This window comes from Amia ocellicauda, chromosome 11, assembly GCF_036373705.1.
Source record: "Amia ocellicauda isolate fAmiCal2 chromosome 11, fAmiCal2.hap1, whole genome shotgun sequence".
Classification (NCBI taxonomy): domain Eukaryota; kingdom Metazoa; phylum Chordata; class Actinopteri; order Amiiformes; family Amiidae; genus Amia; species Amia ocellicauda.
Window position 1 is genome coordinate 895,704 of NC_089860.1, and position 25,535 is coordinate 921,238.

General features: G+C 44.4%; 4 non-coding genes across 4 annotated transcripts; all 4 read right to left on the reverse strand.

The window, feature by feature from the left end:
• Positions 1-458: 458 nt before the first annotated feature.
• trnav-cac (transfer RNA valine (anticodon CAC)) lies at positions 459-531 on the reverse strand. Its single transcript has one exon. It is a non-coding gene; the product is annotated as a tRNA-Val (tRNA).
• Positions 532-2,103: 1,572 nt separating this feature from the next.
• On the reverse strand, positions 2,104-2,177 carry trnav-cac (transfer RNA valine (anticodon CAC)). The gene has a single exon. It is a non-coding gene; the product is annotated as a tRNA-Val (tRNA).
• A 17,658-nt stretch (positions 2,178-19,835) lies between these two features.
• trnav-cac (transfer RNA valine (anticodon CAC)) lies at positions 19,836-19,908 on the reverse strand. Its single transcript has one exon. It is a non-coding gene; the product is annotated as a tRNA-Val (tRNA).
• A 1,535-nt stretch (positions 19,909-21,443) lies between these two features.
• Positions 21,444-21,516, reverse strand: trnav-aac (transfer RNA valine (anticodon AAC)). The gene has a single exon. It is a non-coding gene; the product is annotated as a tRNA-Val (tRNA).
• Positions 21,517-25,535: the final 4,019 nt, after the last annotated feature.

Consider the following 25,535-nt stretch of genomic DNA (forward strand, 5'->3'; position numbering starts at 1 on the left):
GACCCATTCACACTCTACAGTTGACCAACAAGAACAACAAGAACAACAGGTTATGGGCGGCCTTGTTGTTCAGGGTTTTATGGGTGTACACTTTCTGACGGATATGACGTAGGAATAATTAAGGAAATAACTCTACCTAAAATCACGCCCCCCAATTATGACGTTGGAATATTAATAAGCTTAGGGCATACGTCATAACAAAATAGGCCGCGCCCATAAAACCCTACTATCTACTCATAAGAGTAACAGCAATGTCGCCGATCCTGCTACGGTCGTATTGTAACAGCAACAACATGTATCGATTTTAAAACTGTCAGTTCCAGCGCCTCGCAAAGCTACCCTTCTGTGATCGTTTGTTCTCAAGGTCAGGATTTCTTGACACTCCGAGGAAGAGAAAACGATGGCCGGCCGCGTTACAGGGACAGATAATAAAGCACTAGCACGCGTGCACCGCGGGTTGTTTCCGCCCGGTTTCGAACCAGGGACCTGTCGCGTGTGAGGCGAACGTGATAGCCACTACACTACGGAAACCGACCTGTCCTGGTGTTTCGAATGGCTCCCATCGAAGCCGGCTGGTAAAACGCGCACAGGCGTTTCCCGTGGGCCAGCCTGTGAGATAAAGGTTTCTATTTTCACTGACCTATTTTGCATTGCTCAAGGACACATCAGGACACTTTGGAAACTCTTTCAAAGGAAGAACGCCCTGAGCTATGACAAGACTTAGACTTACCCCAACAAGGTGATGCTCACTGGCTTGTTCAAACAGCTGCTGCTCATCTTGTGCCACCATCAGACAATCACAGAGCTATTGTGCCTTCTACACCTTACGGTAGCTTTACTTTAACAATAATAATGACGGCGACCTCGACAACAAAAAGAAAAACAAGAACAACAACAACAACAACAAGAACAATAACATCATCATCAGATTTTAATTAAAAGTGGCTACACCAGCGTTTACAATTTCAACCTGTCGACGGACGGACGCTCTGAGTCCACCAATTTCGGAAACTCCAATGAAGAAAAGCCACCTACCGCCTCCGGGGAACCACGAGGGCAAGCAGGACGAAAAGGGCAGGCCCACAGCAGGCTCTTTCCGCCCGGTTTCAAACCGGGGACCTTTCGCGCGTTAGGAGAACGTGATAACCGCTACACTTCGGAAACTGACACCGTCACCTCTTGCTTAGAACGGTTACCGTTGGAGACTGCTGGTAAAACCGACCCGTCCTGGCGTTTCAAATGGCTCCCATCGAAGCAGGCTGGTAAAACGCGCACAAGCGTTTCCCGTGGGCCAGCCTGTGAGATAAAGGTTTCTATTTTCACTGACCTATTTTGCATTGCTCAAGGGCACATCAGGACACTTTGGAAACTCTTTCAAAGGCAGGACGCCCTGCGCTCTGACAGTGCCTGCACTTAGCCCAACAAGGTGATGCTGAATGGCATGTTCAAACGGCTGGTGGTCTTCCTTCACCACCAGACTATCAGAGCTATTGTGCCTTCTACACCTTACGGTAGCAACAAATCTAACTACTGCTTTACTTTAACAATAATAATGACGGGGACCACGACGACAACAAGAACAACAACAAGAACAACAACATCAACAAGAACAACAACATCATCATCATCATCATCATCAGATTTTAATTAAAAGTGGCTACACCAGCGTTTACAATTTCATCCTGTCGACGGACGGACGCTCTGAGTGCACCGATTTCGGGATACTTCGGAAACTCTTTCAAAGGCAGGACGCCCTGCGATCAGACAGTGCCTGCACTTAGCCCAACAAGGTGATGCTGAATGGCTTGTTCAAACGGCTGGTGGTCTTCCGTCACCACCAGACTATCAGAGCTATTTTGCGCCTTCAACTACATAAGAGTAACAGCAATGTCGCCGATCCTGCTACGGTCGTATTGTAACAGCAACAACATGTATCGATTTTAAAAGTGTCAGTTCCAGCGCCTCGCAAAGCTACCCTTCTTACATCGTTTGTTCTCAAGGTCAGGATTTCTTGCCACTCCGAGGAAGAGAAAACTACAGCCACCCTTGGGGCAGAGAGATGGGGGACGGGTAACACGGCACTGGCACGCGTGCACCACGGGTTGTTTCCGCCCGGTTTCGAACCAGGGACCTTTCGCGTGTGAGGCGAACGTGATAGCCACTACACTACAGAAAACGACCCGTCCTGGTGTTTCGAATAACTCCTATCGAAGCCGGCTGGTAAAACGCACACAGGCGTTTCCCGTGGGCCAGCCTGTGAGATAAAGGTTTCTATTTTCACTGACCTATTTTGCATTGCTCAAGGGCACATCAGGACACTTTGGAAACTCTTTCAAAGGAAGAACGCCCTGAGCTGTGACAAGACTTACAATTACCCCAACAAGGTGATGCTCAATGGCTTGTTCAAACAGCTGCTGCTTGTCTTGTGCCACCATCAGACAATCACAGAGCTATTGTGCCTTCTACACCTTACGGTAGCATTACTTTAACAATAATAATGACGGCGACCACGACGACAACAAGAACAACAAGAACAACAACAATAACATCATCATCAGATTTTAATTAAAAGTGCCTACACCAGCATTTACAATTTCAACCTGTCGATTGACGGACGCTCTGAGTGCACCAATTTCGGGCACTCCAATGAAGAAAAGCCACCTACCGCCTCCGGGGAACCACGAGGGCAAGCAGGACGAAAAGGGCCGGCCCACAGCAGGCTGTTTCCACCCGGTTTCAAACCGGGGACCTTTCGTGCGTTAGGCGAACGTGATAACCGCTACACTTCGGAAACTGACACCGTCACCTCTTGCTTAGAACGGTTACCGTTGGAGACTGCTGGTAAAACCGACCCGTCCTGGCGTTTCGAATGGCTCCCATCGAAGCAGGCTGGTAAAACGCGCACAGGCGTTTCCCGTGGGCCAGCCTGTGAGATAAAGGTCTCTAATTTCACTGACCTATTTTGCATTGCTCAAGGGCACATCAGGACACTTTGGAAACTCTTTCAAAGGCAGGACGCCCTGCGCTCAGACAGTGCCTGCACTTAGCCCAACAAGGTGATGCTGAATGGCTTCTTCAAACGGCTGGTGGTCTTCCGTCACCACCAGACTATCAGAGTTATACTGCGCCTTCAACTACATAAGAGTAACAGCAATGTCGCCGATCCTGCTACGGTCGTATTGTAACAGCAACAACATGTATCGATTTTAAAAGTGTCAGTTCCAGCGCCTCGCAAAGCTACCCTTCTGCGATCGTTTGTTCTCAAGGTCAGGATTTCTTGCCACTCCGAGGAAGAGAAAACGACAGCCACCCTTGGGGCAGAGAGATGGGGGACGGGTAACACGGCACTGGCACACGTGCACCGCGGGTTGTTTCCACCCGGTTTCGAACCGGGGACCTTTCGCGTGTGAGGCAAACGTGATAGCCACTACACTACGGAAATCAACCCGTCCTGGTGTTTCGAATAACTCCTATCGAAGCCGGCTGGTAAAACGGGCTCAGGCATTTCAGGTCGGCTAGACTGTGAGATGGCGTCTGAAGTGCCGCGAAAGGATGCCATTTTCACAGACCTGTTTGGCATTGCTAAAGGGCACATCAGGACACTTTGGAAACTCTTTCAAAGGCAGGTCGCCCTGCGCTTTAAAAGGGATCCCAGCTATGTTGGAGTGGAGCTTCTTGCTTTGGGAGAGAAGGAGGGTACGTTGGAACCTTTTGAGACGGTAATTGAATACTCTTATGAGGACTGGTTGAAGGTGATGGCCTGGAGAGATCTGGGGCTTGTGGATAAGACTCTAGAAGGCTTGCAAGAGGGTCCAAGAGAATGCGAAATGGAGTCTCCGACTCAGGGTTTTGAAAGGTGTGAATGGGAAAGCTTGCAGAACTACGGTAGAGTGGTGAAGAGTCTATCTCAAACTACAGATCGTAAGGTTTTGTTTAGCAGTACCCTGATTACAAACCCTATTGAAGGGGGTGTGGAGGATCCAGAAAAACAGGTTACGGAAATTATGTTTGACGCCGTGGACTGGCCGTTCTTGAAAGAGGTCATAAACTGTATAAATGATGGTTTTGACATCTTGACCAAATGTTCGCAACTGGATTTGGTTAGAAGGAGAATATGCTGGATTATGGATTATATATCCCCCTTGAATGACGACGACGATGATAAAACAGACGACGTGTGGGGTTTTGGAGGGGGGTCTGACGGCTCAGGGGCTACTCTCTTCTAAGAGGGCGGTGTGTCGTGACGTAGTGAAGAGATAGGATAAAAGGTGCAACAATTCATTCATGGTTTAAAATTAAAGAGAATGTCTTACCCGAAAGCTGCGGACGTCGACAGGCTCTACAGGCCTCTTCAAACCCGGGATCACCCCTGGTTCTATTCCCCAGATTTTGTATACACTCTGGAACCCTTTGACTGTGGTTACTCTCCAAGACCTCAGACCCCGGTCCCTCAGGACGAAACAACATGCGGTGCGATGGATGTCCAAATGAGTCTCGGGGATCCCCAGCCTCTGGAGCTCATGGAGGGCCTCGATTTTGCCGAACTGTCTACCGTCTGTGCGTCTCAGGAGGGGGTCAGTCCAATGGATGGAGAAACACCCCACAAACCACCAGGCGACCCAATGAGCATCGGACTGTCCCGGGGGCGTGATGAAGACGCAGGATTTATGCCCGGGGTATGTGACCAAGTAAGCAGAGTGGTTAAAAGCACCCTGGTGTATATTCTGAGTGCTCTCATCGACCGAGCTCTGAAAGAAGTCTGTCGGGGGTGTGAAGTGAATCACCCCAGTCAGTTGAGACACAGTTGTTTGTTTGAACCAGACCGTTACTATTTCCTGTTCTATTTCAACGTGTTTTACAGAAGACTGAACAAACCGTGGCTGAAACCGGCACTAATCAAGGCGCTCTCTTACTCCCACATACATGTCACTGTGGGACAAGTCCAGAAAATCATAGATGAGATTTTGCTGGAGCTGAAAAAGGAGCCGTTTATAATAGAGAAACTTGGGCAGCTGCTCAATGACCTGGATGAGCCGAGTAGAAAAACCGCTGGCAAGCTAAAAGCTTATTTCTTCCGTAAAGAAGTTAAAGCTGGGGGTAGCGACGAAGAATTCGACATCTACGCCACTGATTCAGACTCTGACCTGAACTAAGGGACTTTGAACATGGGGAATGTTCTGGACTGCTTCTGCAACTGGTTCTGTCATCAACACTCTGCAGCTAACCTGAGAGCGCTATTACACCATGTGCTTGACAGAAAAGTAGCCAACGCGAGCCTTTTCTCTACAGATTTAACCATCGATGAGGATCAACTTTCAAACCTGGAAAAGTGAATGGCTGCTGTAACAAAGACCGGGGGGTACGAACACTGGGATGAAGGGCTCAAGGGGGCCAAGAATGATGTTAGGCCATTTCATCAACATCTGTATGACCTTTTACTGAGCATGTTTAATACACCTCTGTTTACTTTTAAAATAGGTCATATTGTTGTTTTATTTACATATGTAACTGAGGTGTGTGCCTACAAGATAAAGAAACAGGTATATTTGTTGATATAGATCAAGTAACCAATCATCTGATTTCTTTTTGTCTGGACCGTAGAAAAAATTGTTGTGTATGTTATACTTTTCTCAAATGTCTAAAAAGGGGTATCTGCTCTCCTGAAGTTGAATAAAAAACCTTGTATAAAAACTTTGCGCATAGTGTGGGTCTGTGTGGTTATTTGACAGAATGACTCGGCAAGCTCCCCAAATGCAGGAACTATACTACAACCCAGCCAAGATTGGGGGTTTGGCGGGTAAGAAGGGTTTTCAAAGAGGACTCGCTGAGGCCGGAGTGAAGGTTAATGATGTGGTTGTTTCAGAATGGTTACGGGAACAAGACGCCTATACCTTACATAAACCTCTCAGGATTAACTTTTAAAGAAACCGCGTATATGCAACTGACATAGATTCACAATGGCAAATGGATCTAGTCGATATGTCAAATTTATCAAAACATAACAATGGTCACAAATTGATGTTGATGTGTATCGATGTGTTATCAAAATATGCCTGGGCTCGCATTCTACATAATAAAACAGGTCGGGCGGTGACAAGGGCCTTTGAGGATATATTGTCCCAGGGTCGATGTCCTAAAAAACTGCAGACTGATAAAGGAAAAGAGTTTCTCAACAGAGAATTTCAGAATCTACTGAAGAGACACAAAATACATCATTTCACCACCGGTAATGAGCTTAGGGCATCGGTAGTGGAGAGGTTTAACCGCACCATAAAGACCAAAATGTGGAGATATTTTACAGCGGTCCACACGTTCAAGTATTTTGATAAAGTTCAGGATTTTATCGATGCTTACAACCAAGGGTATCACACCAGTATTAAAATGAAGCCTTTAGATGTTGATCAAAGTAATTCTTTTAAGGTCTATAAAAAATTATACCGACCATTTATTAAGAAGGGAAAAACTACTTATTAGTTCAACATCGGTGATGTGGTTCGCGTTTCAAAGCTAAGGAGTACTTTTGCCAAAGGTTATGAACAAACATTTTCTGACGAATATTTTACAGTTACCGAACAGTTGGCTAGAGACCCCCCCGTGTACCGGTTAAAAGACTATGACAGGGAGGATATAGAAGGAACGTTTTATGAAGCCGAGTTACAAAATATTATTGTGGGTAAAGACAGTGTATACAGAGTTGAAAAGATATTAGCTGAAAAAACCCAGAACCGGAAAAAATATGTGTTGATGAAATGGCTTGGATGGCCTGAAAAGTTCAATAGTTGGGTCCCGGAACAACAGGTTTGCGATATTCAATCCTTATAACAACATGCCCGCGGGTGTGTTGGGGGCATTACTTTCGATTCTCAAGATGGAATCAGGAGGCTTCTACGTGACTCTACCCAGTAATGCCTCTCTCGATATATATCCTAAAAATGAAATATCCAGTTACACGGTACAATTTGGAAAATCTATAGATCTAAGGGGGTCGTGGGAAGTGGGGTTGGCGGAAATACAGTATCCTTACACTTGGGCTGTTTTACAAGATAAGGATGCCACCTTCGCCATTTTTGATGATGTTAAAATCAATGGATATTCACGATACAAGGAGGTTATTATGACAATGTGGATAAAATATTAGATGAGATGCATAAACAGTTCTCAGAAGGCACCCCCAACATCAAGCTATATTACAACCCTATTAAAAACAGAGTGTACAAGGTGTCAAAACCAGGTATTAGCATTCAAACCAGCGGCCAACTGGGGCGTATATTTGGGTTCTATTCTAACACAGAGAGCAGGTTCTCAGAAGTGGTGGGGCGGCTTTTACACTCTTTATGTGTATACGGATATCATAACCCACCAGAGGGTCGGGGATAGTTATGTCCCCCTTTTGAGAAATGTACTTATTAAAGGTAAAAGCAATGACATGGTCACAATTACTTATGACAAACCACACTACGTACCAGTCTCAAAGACCCACTTTGACAACATCACGATCGAAGTAAAATCGGATCAGAATATCAACGTACCCTTCCGCTTCGGTAAAGTTAATGTCAAACTACATTTTCGACCCCTGAAACAGTTTGTACATTATTAAAATGGCTACCTCGAGGGGTTATGTAGATCCTAGCGCCTATGTGGATTATTACAAGATGCAAGATGGAACGGCTTGCCCGGTATTGTAGGAGCCCCCACAATGTATGGCGCCGGTCTAGGAGGACTCTTTCGTGGTCTCTTTAGAATGGCCATACCCCTGCTTAAGAGAGGCTTTGCTATAGCCAGACCCCACTTGAAATCATTGGCTAAAAATATTGTTAGTGACGTGTTCACCAATGTTATGAACCGGGCAGCTAGCCATGAGCATCAGGAGGGTTCGGGTCTCATGGTAATGGCGAGGAGGGGGGGTAAAAGAAGAAACAGCATGTGTCCACCAGGGGGCGACAAAGATCCATGGCTAACAAAAAACGAAGAATCTCTCATTCTCCAACATATCGTGGAAACACTCGGAGAAGGAAGCAGCACAAGAAAAAACCTGCAAAAAGAAAGTCTCAAAGAAAGAAAAATAGAGCCTCAGGATACATCTTTTAAACATGTCTTTTGTCCACAGTCTATCGGAAGAATGCGTCAAATCAGAACTGGATCTGTTTACAGTTCCACACACTCAAACGAGTATAGATAAGAGCATATATGTAGAGATTCCCCCTCTTTCTGCAATTTCAGACACGGCCCCTCTGGAGTTTTTTATAGCTGGCAATGGCGAGGATTATATTGATTTGAATAACACATTTATTTTAATGAACTGTAAAGTGACTGATGAGGATGGCGATGCAATCGAGAAGACGACCAACGCTGGGGTCATCAATTACCCGGTGGCCACCATGTTTTCACAGGTGGATGTGACCCTGGGAGATCGGCTCATTAGTCAAAGCAGCAATACTTACCCCTATAGAGCCATGATGGAGTGTATACTTAATTATAGTGAGGAGACCCTAAGCAAACAGTTCAGCCCCGGCCTTTTCTTCAAAGACATCCCGGAAGCTATGGACGACAAGGATCCAGAGGGACTCAATAAGGGTTTGCAAAAAAGAACGGCCTCTTCAACAGAAGGGAGGACCTTTGAGCTAATGGGGCATATCCATGCAGACATATTTTTCCAAGAAAAACTCATGCTCAACGGGGTAGACATTAAAATTAAAATGATCCGTAGTAAAAGTGCTTTTTGTCTGATGACCCCTGATACTGAAAAATATAAACTGACCATATTATCGGCCTCGCTGTTTGTGAAAAAAGTGTCCGTCTCCCCGGCGGTTAAACTAGGACACGCGCAGGCGTTAATGACGGCAAACGCCGAGTACCCGATCGAAAGAGTCTATATGAAAGTCCACAGAATCCCCGCAGGGACACGGGTGATGAACCAGGAGAATCTGTTTCTAGGACAGCTCCCAAAACAGGTTATTATAGGCCTCATGGATAATGATGCATTTACCGGGGTTTACAACAAGAACCCCTTTAACTTTAAAGATTATAATGCGGAATTTATAGCGTTGTACGTCGATGGTGTGCAGGTTCCATCCAGACCTTTTCAAGCTGACTTTGAAAACGGCAATGCGGTTCGTGAATATTACAGTCTAGTACTGGCCACGGGTCGCCATCTCAAGGATCAAACTCTACTGATCGATCGCCGGGAATACTGCAGCGGTTACACCTTGTACGGTTTCAACCTGACCCCTGACGAAGAGTGTGGACAACATTTTTCACTGATGAAGACGGGCAATATGCGTTTGGAGATGCGTTTCAAGCAGCCTCTACCACGCACTGTAAATATGGTCGTGTATGCTGTGTTTGACAACATTATTGAGGTGAATCAGAGGAGAAACGTTCTGTATGATTATTATTAAAATGAACACCAGAGAGCTCAACCACATCATGAATGCCCTGGCCGGCTCACGGAAACTGTTTCAAGGAGTCTACGCCTGCGATCAGCTGCCTAAATTTAAGATCAAGAATTTACCTGCAATGTACATAATCAACACATACCCTAAAAACATGCCCGGAGAACATTGGCTGGCTATTTATCTAAGGGAGGACCACCGTGGTGAATTTTTTGATTCCTATGCAAACCCCCCGGATTTCAGACCTTTCCCTCGGAAGATCAATAACTTTCTGCTCAACAACTGTCAAGAAACCATTTACAGCGGTCGTCAAGTACAAAGTCTTCAGACCTTCACTTGTGGTCAACACTGTGTGTTTTTCTTATATCATAGATCTAATGGAAGGTCATACCCCGATATTATGGCCTTGTACAGTGAGGATTTAGGCCAAAATGATAAAAAAGTGGCAGAGTTTGTCAGGACACTGTGGACCCCCCCTTATAACACAATGACTTACGACCCTGGCCAGCCATGTATACAGATGTGGTGTTCTTGTGAGGATTTTAAAAGATGTCATGCGTGTTAAGGTGAAAAAATAATGAAAACAGCCTTTGAATCATTAGTTTTTGTTTTTATTCAATACAATTCTTATACAAAGCAGGGGTTATGTTATAAATAAATGTACAACATTTGAAAAATAAATAAATAAAAAAAAAAATTGTTTGTCGGGTCATTATTTACAGGGGAGACAAATAAAAACATGAGATTAAAAAGCTTCCCAACGATGGATAGATCCTGAGGATGGTCGCTCAGCACGGTCAGAGTAATGAGATATCGGAGTCAGATCAGGCTCCACCTCTTTACACAGACGGATTTTTTGTCGCGTTTCCTGGTTAGGAACTGTGGATTGGGGCATGTTCAGACAGGCCATCGCCTGTAGGAAAGCATTCCAGCCTACAGGTCGGCGACTATCGGGTACCTTATTAGTGCTAGTGACACTCTTCAACAAATCAAACATGTGTGAACCTTTGATCAGTTGTCCTTTAAAAACAAATTCACCCTGTTCATTCCAAGCCGTTACCCGCGGTTTCTGAACCATTTTGTGCAGGATATATTCTGCATGTCTTTTGCTTCTGGCCGGCATGTTTCTCAAAACATCCGTTACAACACCTCCCTCTGAACTCTCAACAGGTTCGGTCACCGCAACATCTTTATCAACCGTACCTCCCGCATCAGCCCCAGAACCATTTTCTTGAGAGGCCATGGTTAAAGTTAAAATGTTTTGATCTTTTTCACCCTGTCTAACCAGACGGAGGTAGCGCTGTAAAGTGTTGGTATACAACTGGGCTTTGGAATACTGATTTAAATCGGCCCTGGCCTGTATAGCTTTCATTTCAGAGTTCAGGTTGTTTTCGGCCGTTTGTCTAATGGGCTCTGGCCCGAAAACATTTTTTCTCAGTTTCTCAAGCTGCTCCTGAGGGATCAAAAACATTTTCTGAGGATATTCCATTATTAACCCACTCTGGAAGCTAGAAGACTGGTTAGGAAAGGCACGGCTATGCTCAACAGCGGTACTATAAAACCCCCGGTTTGATTAATCTTCTTTCTTTTTCTTTTAATAGAATACTTCTTATTAGCGATGATCTTGATAACCGCTTTTTGTTTTTTGAGTTTAGAATGTTGAGAAGGGGTTAGGGGTATATTACCGCGTAAGATGTTAAAAGCTATTTCACACAGGGTCTCGATCAAATCCGAGGGGGCCCCTGCCAGCACAGCTTTCCTATGGCGCGGGCTCCCCTCAAATAACATTTGCAAAAGCGGCAGATTTCTTTTAATCCGAACAGACATTCTTATTTATTTCCTTTTCTTTAGCACATACACTGCCGGCCAATCGGGCGGGCACAAACCTGTTCTGAGGCGAAAGTCTTCTGGGGTTTGTGCTTTTAAGTCCGCAATCAAGTACCCGTAGGGTTTTTTGGTGGCATCCTCAAATGCCTCCAAAAAGAACTTGGTCTGGTTAGGGTACATTTGACGAGCCACGACGGTGACCTGTAGTTTATCTCTGGGGTTTTTAAAAAGAATTATATCATTGGCATTTAAATTAATAGTGCGGCTTTTTTTACCTTGAAAAAATAGATTTTGAACTAAATAAATAATACTTAAATTCCTATGATGAGTGTACTTTGTGAAAGCTTTTTCCACTTCACTGTTGTCACCGGCCTGCTCCATCAGGTCATCAAGGATCACTAGATTAGTTTGACCGGGCGGGAACAAGTCATCGTCACACAACGAGGCGGGGAGACCTTGCACAAATTTCAGATTATTTTTTTTCGAAGCCAAATCATCGTAGAGAGGTTGCCAGCAAGAGTAACACCACACTATGTTGTCAAGAGCTTGGGACACGGTTGCGTCCACATCTTCTATGATGTTCTTTATAAGATAGCTCTTCCCCGAATTGGAGGGACCGGCTATAATACAGGAGAAAGGGTGTTGAAGTCTGTTATCAAAACCACCGCTAATATCCATAAGGCAGAGTGGTATAATCAGTCTTCAACACTCTTTTATTGTACACCACCCTGAACCATTTGTTTAGTGATCTATTTTACAACGTGTACCCCTTTTTATTGCGATAGATCTGATTTCCGGCTGTAATAATCTCACGAGGAGGCGCGTCTTTCTCGGTTAAAAAACTTTCTACCAGGGTCGTCAGAGACTTGATGTTAATGAGCTTGATGTTACAGTGGTTCAGAGTGAAACCCTTAACTTTCATACAGGTCTTACCCGCAGCCGTTCTGTATGCGTAAGTCTTAGGACCCCCTGAAACAAACTCCACTATGTGGTCCTGAGGATCTAGTTCACTCGTTAACTCCCCAAGGTAGTCCCCGAGGGGAGGGACCCAATCCCCTGGCCTGGTGACAAAGATTACAGAGTCAGTATCTTGATAGAGCGTGCGTTCCTGCAACTGATCCATTAAGTTGTACAGTTCAAGCTGGGCGTAAGCCGTGGTAAAAACCGCTATGAAAACATTAACGTTCCCCTGTTTGGTGGGGAAATCTTTAGGGGCCCTCCACTGGACCTGTGCCACGTGGTCATTTAAGAATTGAAAGTGTGATACTGCATGTTGTTTGGTAAACATAAATTCTATAAACTGTTTAGGGGTTTTAATCAAGGTTGTGTTTAGACGGTAATTTCTTTCCCCAAACTTACCCCACAGACTGTTTAAAATCAGTTTGGACATTTGTCTCTTGGCGGGGTTTACAGTTATGTTCCCCAGCTCTAGACAGATCCCTTCCTTTTCAAAATATTGCTGAACATATCGCTCTTTGGCCGCGGAGTCAACACACCATGAGGGATAGCCCGATGCCTCCTGTTTCCCTTTCAGATGGGTCATAATGTAATCAGCAAAAAGAGTATCAGGTTTTTCAGAAAAATGCCAAACCTCATACACCTTACCGACTCTGTAACCTTTCTCCACCGCCTTGTCAAGCTCAATGCTACACCAGACACCCGTCAGCGCTCTCTCTTCATCACTGTGCAGACAAGAGGTAGTTTGATTTTCAGTTTCCACACACGTTCTACACAGAGGGAACATCAATTTTCCCGAACAACTGTAAGGCAACACGTGTAAGAACAGCTCGCGAGGAGGGTACATGGTGACTTTGATCAAACCAAAGTAATGTCCGATTTCGAGAAAGTCACGATAAACAATGGTTGGACGCCCCACCGGGTACATTTTGGTCTTGTTGACATAAGGGTACAGACTGGTGAAATCATAGTAATCTACTCTCTCACCCTCCTTTACCTCATAATGTAAACAGAGGGCGTTGGTACGACCCCCAAATAACGCATCCCGGGGCTCTAGACGTTCAGGAAAGTCCAAGGTTTCCATAAACCGTTGTACCCCCGCATCCTGTTGCTTCAGGGTCGTCCACTCGTGTTCCCAAATCACCAGCACGTTCAAACCATAGGTGTTTTTTAAAGTTTCAATTCGTTCCTGGAAATCATAGTACATATCACCGCAGAGTTTTTGTGTTACGGGGTTAAAGGTGTTTGGGTCGAAGCACTGAGGACAGCCATGGTAAATACAACCAGCAAACTCATAAGCGGTACGCCGCCCGAACACGTCGCTAAAACCGTCTAAGTAGTAAGGCTTTTGACTTCCCCTTGATTTAAAGCATGTCTGATGAAGATGTTATCCCGGGCACTCAGGTATTCCAGCCACTGTATGGAGACAGTCGAAAAGTTCTTTTGTCTAGCACGATAGTTGTCAGAAGTGGTGACCGCTATAGTGTTTTTCTGCAAGAAATTGGACCGATACATTTTCATGCAGAGAGACGCTATGGTCACACTTTGCAAAGGGTCGAGACCCGATGTGTTGATAACCTCGGCGCAGAAACGCACACAGGCTTCTTTAAGGATCACCACATCATTTTTACAATAAGCGGCCATCTCTTCTCGGAAATCAAAAACACCTCCCTTAACCGTATTGTACCATTTAAAGAATTCCTCCCTCTCATGAGACATCATAGTAACAACCCCATAATAAGAGGCGGGCGGGTAGGACCCTCGATAATTTTGAGTGTCCTTAGTATTAAAAAAATGGCAGAACCAACCTTTCTTCTGAGCCTCAAAACCCAGAGCCTTAGGCAAAGCGCTCAATTTCATGGGGAGGAAATTTAACGAGTCTATGTAACGTTAGTTGAAAGCTTCGTCGGTGAAACACATGATCTTGCTACCCTGAGCTATTATTTTTGGGGTCACCCCATTTTCCACCAGATACTTCATCAAAATGTAAGAATCATAACCCTTAGCATTGTGGGCAATAAATGTGTAATTGAGGTATTTTGGACCGCGATACCGCGTAAAGAAATCCCTGACACAACTCTCACCGCTAGCTGACCACTCACGATCCAACATGTCAATACAGTGTATATAATTAATTATAATTGTGCGGCGGCTCCTTTTTAACCGGCTGAATAAAGCACTGGTGTTCGGACCCCGGGGTTAAATCAGCATTACAGATCCTGCATCTCGGCTCCAGACATTTGTGTGGTTTAACCTCATGAAAACGGTACTGGAGGCAACACTGCGGGCAATATTTAGTTTGATCACAATAACTCAGTTTTTTAACCCCCTCAGAAGCGGCCCTCTGTACCTTATGCTCGGAAAAACAGAACGCAGAGAGACAAATCCTTAAGCAATCTTTTCATCGGATGGTAGGGGCCAAACCCTTACAACATTGCGGATTGAATCAGACGTTACAGTAACCGTCACAGCGGTGCTTAAGCTTATCATTGAAGGCCTTATAACAACAATGACAAACATACGAACAACCCAAAAAAGCCGTCAAACTCTTTATTCCAAAGTAATGACTATCACTTAGGAAGAGAAACAGTGTCTGTGTATGGGTTTCAGGATGTGTCTGAAATTTCACAAATACTTCCTTTACCTCACAACGGTACCACACAACAATTTTTAAAGACAACAACTCCTCAAACTTGGTGATGTCTGAAAAGGCAACCATCTGTTGAGAGTTTAAGCCGGCCCTCTGATGAAGCATTAAAGCCTCTTGCAGAGCTTGGGGTTCAGGCATGTCGGGGGTGAGTAGTTTTATTAAACTGTAAGCAAAACAGAGCTTATTGTCCCCACTGGAACTCACCACTAATTGCCTGAGCTTGGTCCTAATTATGTCGTTCTTCAAGCATTTCGACAGTCTTCTAAGCGCCCCACCCTCAGGGTTACGAACCACATTCATTACCAGAGACAGACTTTCATCAGCTATGATGGCTGCGTTACTTTGCAATAACGCTTCGATTTTAGCCAGACGTCTAAATTATCTCCACTCAGCATTACAGATAGGTTGCTAAACAAATCATCCCCTCTGAGTTCTAACTGTACAACATCTCGAGGTCTGACCCTTTCAGCAACCTGTTCAAGCATTTTCTGCAAGGCCTCGTGTATGTTGACAAATATTTCTGCATAATTGTCACAATTTAAAAGTTCTGCAAAATTAAAACGCTGAATCATTTCAAAATTGTTATAGGCCGGTCTATCTATAATCACGGGATCACAGGTACTCTTGGACACATCATCATTTTGAACAAAGCCTTCACCCCCTACATTCTCACAGAGCATGTCCTCCACAGCCTTATCAGTCTCAGAACCCTCCACATTCCGAACACCCCCACTGCTGACATCTACAAAACCCCCTTTTTGAGTAGGCTCATTTAAAGCCTGTAAAAGTCCTTCAAAGATATCCAACCGGTTAATGTCAAGACCCTCCTCTATAGTGATGGCTGCTTCTGCCGCCATCCTGTGTTCTAATTGTCTCAAATCATTTATAATAGGGGCAGAATTTGGTAGGGGTAGCTCCTCCAAAGCCTCCACCATTTCAAACAAATCGGGGTGAACTAGGGGGTGAACCTCTATAAGCGCTACCGGTGGGAGGTGGTTATTTAGATCATTGACCATCTGTAACAGGTCGGGGTTCACCGGTAAGTCTGTTAATTCACATTCTATCGGTGGTAATTGGGGGTTATTTAAATCATTTATCATTTGTAATAGTTCCAGGTTCATTGGGACATCAGAGGAGTTCACAACAGGGCCGGGGATGTTCTCTCGGGAAGGTCTTTTTGGGGCCCTAGCTTGTTCATAATCCTTTAGTTTGTGAGTTCTTTTACCAAGTCAGGACATTTTTTAATTTATTTTTTATTTTTCCAACAACCCACAATAGTAAGGCGTTTTGTGTCTATTAAAACATTAAATACAGTACAATTCGTTAGTAAGGGTATTAATAAGGGTGTTTTGGCTCTCTATCAGCAGGTTTTGCCCCACTAACACAAGTCTTTGATTTTGTAACAAAGTATGTAGCAACTCATGACGACCTTCAGTAAGTAGCTCCGGGGGCTGGTGGCCTGGCTCAGCTTCAAAGGATGGTCGCTCCGGTAAATCTCGGTCGAAGGAGGCAGGGAGCGAGCGTATACTCATGGACGGAGACCAAGAAGGCCTTTGCGGTGACACCCTGGCCAAGCGCGGGGTACTGTTCAGCGTTTCTGTAGCCAAGAAACGGGTCTGGGGGGACGATGTTGAAACCAGGCCGTCGTTGGGTGGTGTGTCAGCCCTGACTGACGGCGACCCCTGAGGTTGTTGGATGCCTGTATTTGTTCCGCCCGACAATGCGGCGGGCTGAATCTGGGGTGTTGAATTACCCCCAGAAGGCTGTGGCCTGAGTAGATGTTGGGGGGTCTCCAAGACCACCGTGGGGGATCCTCTCGGTGATGTCACCGGGGAAGATGTTTGATCCCACTTAGACGGGGTAATTGTCCTCAATAGCTCATCCACAGAAGAGTCTTGGGAAGAATAAAAATATACATTACATTTACATCTTTAAACGGCGACAGAAATCAAACTTAAAACAACATGTCCAGGACATTCAAAACCTTTAGCTTTTTTAGACCTTTGAAAATAGCCTTAGACATTCACTACAACGCCTTATTATTTACAGACAATATATTTATTAGGACTTGATAATAAATGTAAAACAGAGAAGCCGCTGTAAATAAACTGTTTCTTAAATGTTTCTTTAAAAACTGTAATATTGTTAATAAAACACACACACACACAACAACATTTCATTTTTAAACGAACCTTCCAAGTGTTAACGCTTCCTGATCCCGGGACTTCCTGTTTCACAAACGTTTTCACGATCTGTTTAAATATTAAATACAATGAACACCTTCAAGCCTTTTCCTACAACCACTTTAAAACAGAAGTATAATAGCGGGAGATAAGCCAAACAACTTACTAAACCCTTTCGGACGGCTTTACTTCCTATCCAGACGGTACGACAATCGGTCATTTCTAAACACGTTCCCCAGAAACAAGCCTAGATCTGTCCGGACTTCTAAAGATCTTTCCCAGAACCCCCCGCCCTACAGGAAACGGTCACCCATCGCTTAAATATTAGCCCTCAACGTGCAAACAAAGCCCTTTTAAAAACATTAAAGTTTGAAAGATCTTACTTACCTCCACAGAATAATCGTTTCTTATGTTTTTCGGCTGGTTTAGCTTTTTGCACCGCTGTGAAGGTAAGAGACATGTTTAACCTTTAACCACACCGCTTTATAAAAAGATTTAACCTCTTACAGGCTGCAGACATATACTCACAGCTATCAGATACCGGGGCTGACAGCCTTTCAGATTCTTGAAAGGTTACGGTTCTCGAAGGTAAAACGAAACAAGCCCTCGATGTGGAAGGCCTTTCGTTGTCTCGAACCACGTTTCTTAATACTGTTAGACAGGATAATTTTTTTAAAATTAACAAAACTGGACTCAAACATCTTACAGAAACGTTATACAAACAAACAGGGGTTTAGTTCTTACCCGGTCGGCAGACAGCCTGTCTAGGGACAACCACTTCTCTTGGTCGAGACATTAATCACAGGCCTTTCGATAGTTTCTGTGTAATTAAAGAGACCGGCATTAATATATATTAAAACGTTTTCATAACTCTAATGAGCCGCTTCAAAACCACACACACCCATACATAAGAACCCATGAGCGCAAACACAAAAATCTTACCGTCGTTGTTCCAGATGATCTCCTCAGCGTTGGGAATTAACTCCTGTTGACTGGCTGAAAAATAATTTTACAGAACTTAAAACAAATGTTATAGCCTTATTTACAATACATGCACACAACACGCTCTGAGTCAATGAAAATAATCTGAAGACTTGCCTAAAAACTCGTTTAAATCGAAGTCGCTGATGTTGTTTCCGGACATTGTTGATCTTTAGACTTAAATCGAAAGGTCAGTATGAGTCTGTCGAGCTGAAGACCAGACCTTCATACTTATACTGATGGCCACATGCCGGATCTGCTTGTAAGGCATTGTTCTGGTCTGGCCTTTGTGCCGCCCTGTTACCAATTAACATATCAAAACCAACCAATAAAATGACACTGCATCAAATTTCAAATAGAAACCAAGATGGAGACGATCTCTTCCTCTCTACTCTAAACTTTTATTAGAACCTTTAGGTCTCTCAAAAAAACATTTTTAAGCATCAAGACCTATAGTCAACAAACCACTAAGAATATTTCAGGCCTTTATAAGCGCTAAAAAACAACCTGAGCCAAGAAAATAACTATAAAGATCTAAAATAACTAGCGCTTTTACAGTGATTTTTTTTTTTTTTTTTAATAGCGATGCTTTGTTTGGTATTAAACAAGTCACAAACTACTCAGAACAGCGTTTATCCCCGCAAAAGAGATATTTGGGTTTATTTTACAAAGCTTATAAATTATATAGGTTAAAAGTATTCTGAATGTTTTGATACCACACGCCATACCTACTGTTGTCTGAGCCCACCCCCGCCCCCCATGGTGTGAGTGATTTAGCCTTGAGTGTTGTGATCTATTTAGCATTGAGTGATCAGTTGTTTTTATTTTTTAAACGATTCCTTATCATCAGGGATTGAGACTGCTAAAATACCTTAAAAGCATATCCTTATCTTAAGTCTAACTCCTATGAGCTTTAAGACCCTAGAATGTATTTAAGTAAAACGACTGAACACATTATGTGAGAGATAAAATATAACCACAGCTTTTTTTTTTTTTTTTTTACAAAAACAATTAACCTATACACACAAACACCCACACACACACCCTCTTTTTTAATTTTATTTTTAATTAAATTTGAGGGGAGAGACAGAGCCAGATACAGTGTGGATAACATAAGTACCCTATGCAAAACAGGCATTGTTAGGACCTGGGATCATAACAGACAACAGAACTTGTTGATCTTATAAAATGATTGGGCGAGAGAGAGAGAGAGACAGACAGAGACAGTGTGAATATGATAAACGCACTATTCAAAACTGGCATTGTTAAGACCTGGGACCATTACAGACAACAGAACTTGTTGATCTTATAACGGTTTAGATTTACTAAACCATTACATGTATATTTAAAAAAGACCCCCAAACACTACAGGAAGAGCCGACCCATTCACACTCTACAGTTGACCAACAAGAACAACAAGAACAACAGGTTATGGGCGGCCTTGTTGTTCAGGGTTTTATGGGTGTACACTTTCTGACGGATATGACGTAGGAATAATTAAGGAAATAACTCTACCTAAAATCACGCCCCCCAATTATGACGTAGGAATATTAATAAGCTTAGGGCATACGTCATAACAAAATAGGCCGCGCCCATAAAACTCTACCATCTACTCATAAGAGTAACAGCAATGTCGCCGATCCTGCTACGGTCGTATTGTAACAGCAACAACATGTATCGATTTTAAAAGTGTCAGTTCCAGCGCCTCGCAAAGCTACCCTTCTGCGATCGTTTGTTCTCAAGGTCAGGATTTCTTGCCACTCCGAGGAAGAGAAAACTACAGCCAGCCTTGGGGCAGAGAGATGGGGAGGGGTAACACGGCACTGGCACATGTGCACCGCGGGTTGTTTCCACCCGGTTTCGAACCGGGGACCTTTCACGTGTGAGGCGAACGTGATAGCCACTACACTACGGAAACCGCCCCGTCCTGGTGTTTCGAATGGCTCCCATCGAAGCCGGCTGGTAAAACACACACAGGCGTTTCCCGTGGGCCAGCCTGTGAGATAAAGGTTTCTATTTTCACTGACCTATTTTGCATTGCTCAAGGGCACATCAGGACACTTTGGAAACTCTTTCAAAGGAAGAACGCCCTGAGCTATGACAAGACTAACACTTACCCCAACAAGGTGATGCTCAATGGCTTGTTCAAACAGCTGCTGCTCGTCTTGTGCCACCATCAGACAATCACAGAGCTATTGTGCCTTCTACACCTTACGGTAGCTACAAATCTAACTACTGCTTTACTTTAACAATAATAATGACGGCGACCACGACGACAACAAGAACAACAAGAAAAACAAGAACAACAACAACAACAAGAACAAGAACAACAACATCATCATCAGATTTTAATTAAAAGTGGCTACACCAGTGTTAACAATTTCAACCTGTCGACGGACGGACGCTCTGAGTGCACCGATTTCGGGACACTTCGGAAACTCTTTCAAAGGCAGGACGCCCTGCGCTCAGACAGTGCCTGCACTTAACCCAACAAGGTGATGCTGAATGGCTTGTTCAAACGGCTGGTGGTCTTCCGTCACCACCAGACTATCAGAGCTATACTGCGCCTTCAACTACATAAGAGTAACTGCAATGTCGCCGATCCTGCTACGGTCGAATTGTAACAGCAACAACATGTATCGATTTTAAAAGTGTCAGTTCCAGCGCCTCGCAAAGCTACCCTTCTGCGATCGTTTGTTCTCAAGGTCAGGATTTCTTGACACTCAGAGGAAGAGAAAACGACAGCCACCCTTGGGGCAGAGAGATGGGGGACGGGTAACACGGCACTGGCACGCGTGCACCGCGGGTTGTTTCCACCCGGTTTCGAACCGGGGACCTTACGCGTGTGAAGCGAACGTGATAGCCACTACACTACGCAAACCAACCCGGCCTGGTGTTTCGAATAACTCCTATCGAAGCCGGCTGGTAAAACGTACACAGGCGTTTCCCGTGGGCCAGCCTGTGAGATAAAGGTTTCTATTTTCACTGACCTATTTTGCATTGCTCAAGGGCACATCAGGACACTTTGGAAACTCTTTCAAAGGAAGAACGCCCTGAGCAATGACAAGACTTACACTTACCCCAACAAGGTGATGCTCAATGGCATGTTCAAACAGCTGCTGCTCGTCTTGTGCCACCATCAGACAATCACAGAGCTATTGTGCCTTCTGCACCTTACGGTAGCAACAAATCTAACTACTGCTTTACTTTAACATTAGTAATGACGGCGACTACGACGACAACAAGAACAACAACAAGAACAACAACATCATCATCATCATTATCATCAGATTTTAATTAAAAGTGGCTACACCAGCGTTTACAATTTCAACCTGTCGACGGACGGACGCTGTGAGTGCACCGATTTCGGGCACTCCAATGAAGAAAAGCTACCCACCGCCTCCGGGGAACCACGAGGGCAAGCAGGATGAAAAGGACCGGCCCACAGCAGGCTGTTTCCGCCCAGTTTCGAACCAGGGACCTTTCGCGCGTTAGGCAAACGTGATAACCGTTACACTACGGAAACTGACACCGCTGCCTCTTGCTTCGAACGGTTACCGTTGAAGCCTGCTGGTAAAACGTGCTCAGGCGTTTCAGGTCGGCTTGGCTATGAGATGGCGTCTGAAGTGCCGCGAAAGGATGCCATTTTCACTGACCTGTTTGGCATTGCAAAAGGCCACATCAGGACACTTCGGAAACTCTTTCAAAGGCAGGACGCCCTGCGCTCTGACAGTGCCTGCACTTAACCCAACAAGGTGATGCTGAATGGCTTGTTCAAACGGCTGGTGGTCTTCTGTCACCACCAGACTATCAGAGCTATACTGCGCCTTCAACTACATAAGAGTAGATAGTAGGGTTTTTTGGGCGCGGCCTATTTTGTTATGACGTATGCCCTAAGCTTATTAATATTCCTAAGTCATAATTGGGGGGCGTGATTTTAGGTAGAGTTATTTCCTTAATTATTCCTACGTCATATCCGTCAGAAAGTGTACACCCATAAAACCCTGAACAACAAGGCCACCCATAAATACCCCCACCCCTCTGAAGGCAACGCCCCGAAACTCTCCTCTCTATTTAAGAACCCGCGCTTCTTTTAGGCAATACCTCTTTAATTCTCAGCTTCTGAAACATCCCGCTTCTTCAACATGTCCAGCGACATCAACATGAAACCCCGCAAGAAACAATCCCGGGCAAGGGTTCCTGTACTCACCAATTTGAAGATTGAACGCTCCTGGGTGTTGTTCTGCGGGGCTCGACAGGGTTACCGCTTTAAAAGGGATCCCGGCTATGTTGGAGTGGAGCTTTTTGCTTTGGGAGAGAAGGAGGGTACGTTGGAACCTTTTGAGACGGTAATTGAATACTCTTATGAGGACTGGTTGAAGGTGATGGCCTGGAAATATCTGGGGCTTGTGGATAACACTCTAGAAGGCTTGCAAGAGGGTCCAAGAGAATGCGAAATGGAGTCTCCGACTCAGGGTTTTGAAAGGTGTGAATGGGAAAGCTTGCAGAACTACGGTAGAGTGGTGAAGAGTCTATCTCTAACTACAGATCGTAAGATTTTGTTTAGCAGTACCCTGATTACAAACCCTATTGAAAGGGGTGTGGAGGATCCAGAAAAACAGGTTACTGAAATTATGTTTGACGCCGTGGACTGGCCGTTCTTGAAAGAGGTCATAAACTGTATAAATGATGGTTTTGACATCTTGACCAAATGTTCGCAACTGGATTTGGTTAGAAGGAGAATATGCTGGATTATGGATTATATATCCCCCTTGAATGACGACGACGATGATAAAACAGACGACGTGTGGGGTTTTGAAGGGGGGTCTGACGGCTCAGGGGCTACTCTCTTCTAAGAGGGCGGTGTGTCGTGACGTAGTGAAGAGATAGGATAAAAGGCACAACAATTCATTCATGGTTTAAAATTAAAGAGAATGTCTTACCCGAAAGCTGCGGACGTCGACAGGCTCTACAGGCCTCTTCAAACCCGGGATCACCCCTGGTTCTATTCCCCAGATTTTGTATACACTCCGGAACCCTCTGACTGCGGTTACTCTCCAAGACCTCAGACCCCGGTCCCTCAGGATGAAACAACATGCGGTGCGATGGATGTCCAAATGAGTCTCGGGGATCCCCAGCCTCTGGAGCTCATGGAGGGCCTTGATTTTGCCGAACTGTCTACCGTCTGTGCGTCTCAGGAGGGGGTCAGTCCAATGGATGTAGAAACACCCCACAAACCACCAGGCGACCCAATGAGCATCGGACTGTCCCGGAGGCATGATGAAGACGCAGGATTTATGCCCGGGGTATGTGACCAAGTAAGCAGAGTGGTTAAAAGCACCCTGGTGTATATTCTGAGTGCTCTCATCGACCGAGCTCTGAAAGAAGTCTGTCGGGGGTGTGAAGTGAATCACCCCAGTCAGTTGAGACACAGTTGTTTGTTTGAACCAGACCGTTACTATTTCCTGTTCTATTTCAACGTGTTTTACAGAAGACTGAACAAACCGTGGCTGAAACCGGCACTAATCAAGGCGCTGTCTTACTCCCACATACATGTCACTGCGGGACAAGTCCAGAAAATCATAGATGAGATTTTGCTGGAGCTGAAAAAGGAGCCGTTTATAATAGAGAAACTTGGGCAGCTGCTCAATGACCTGGATGAGCCGAGTAGAAAAACCGCTGGCAAGCTAAAAGCTTATTTCTTCCGTAAAGAAGTTAAAGCTGGGGGCAGCGACGAAGAATTCGACATCTACGCCACTGATTCAGACTCTGACCTGAACTAAGGGACTTTGAACATGGGGAATGTTCTGGACTGCTTCTGCAACTGGTTCTGTCATCAACACTCTGCAGCTAACCTGAGAGCGCTATTACACCATGTGCTTGACAGAAAAGTAGCCAACGCGAGCCTTTTCTCTACAGATTTAACCATCGATGAGGATCAACTTTCAAACCTGGAAAAGTGAATGGCTGCTGTAACAAAGACCGGGGGGTACGAACACTGGGATGAAGCGCTCAAGGGGGCCAAGAATGATATTAGGCCATTTCATCAACATCTGTATGACCTTTTACTGAGCATGTTTAATACACCTCTGTTTACTTTTAAAATAGGTCATATTGTTGTTTTATTTACATATGTAACTGAGGTGTGTGCCTACAAGATAAAGAAACAGGTATATTTGTTGATATAGATCAAGTAACCAATCATCTGATTTCTTTTTGTCTGGACCGTAGAAAAAATTGTTGTGTATGTTATACTTTTCTCAAATGTCTAAAAAGGGGTATCTGCTCTCCTGAAGTTGAATAAAAAACCTTGTATAAAAACTTTGCGCATAGTGTGGGTCTGTGTGGTTATTTGACAGAATGACTCGGCAAGCTCCCCAAATGCAGGAACTATACTACAACCCAGCCAAGATTGGGGGTTTGGCGGGTAAGAAGGGTTTTCAAAGAGGACTCGCTGAGGCCGGAGTGAAGGTTAATGTTGTGGTTGTTTCAGAATGGTTACGGGAACAAGACGCCTATACCTTTCATAAACCTCTCAGGATTAAGTTTAAAAGAAACCGCGTATATGCAACTGACATAGACTCACAATGGCAAATGGATCTAGTCGATATGTCAAATTTATCAAAACATAACAATGGTCACAAATTGATGTTGATGTGTATCGATGTGTAATCAAAATATGCCTGGGCTCGAATTCTACATAATAAAACAGGTTGGGCGGTGACAAGGGCCTTTGAGGATATATTGTCCCAGGGTCGATGTCCTAAAAAACTGCAGACTGATTAAGGAAAAGAGTTTCTCAACAGAGAATTTCAGAATCTACTGAAGAGACACAAAATACATCATTTCACCACCGGAAATGAGCTTAAAGCATCGGTAGTGGAGAGGTTTAACCGCACCATAAAGACCAAAATGTGGAGATATTTTACAGCGGTCAACACGTTCAAGTATTTTGATAAAGTTCAGGATTTTATTGATGCTTACAACCAAGGGTATCACACCAGTATTAAAATGAAGTCTATAGATGTTGATCAAAGTAATTCTTTTCAGGTCTATACAAAATTATACGGACCATTTATTAAGAAGGGAAAAACTACTTATAAGTTCAACATCGGTGATGTGGTTCGCGTTTCAAAGCTAAGGAGTACTTTTGCCAAAGGTTATGAACAAACATTTTCTGACGAATATTTTACAGTTACCGAACAGTTGGCTAGAGACCCCCCCGTGTACCGGTTAAAAGACTATGACGGGGAGGATATAGAAGGAACGTTTTACGAAGCCGAGTTACAAAAAATTATTGTGGGTAAAGACAGTGTATACAGAGTTGAAAAGATATTAGCTGAAAAAACCCAGAACCGGAAAAAATATGTGTTGGTGAAATGGCTTGGATGGCCTGAAAAGTTCAATAGTTGGGTCCCGGAACAACAGGTTTGCGATATTCAATCCTTATAACAACAAGCCCGCGGGTGTGTTGGGGGCATTACTTTCGATACTCAAGATGGAATCAGGAGGCTTCTACGTGACTCTACCCAGTAACGCCTCTCT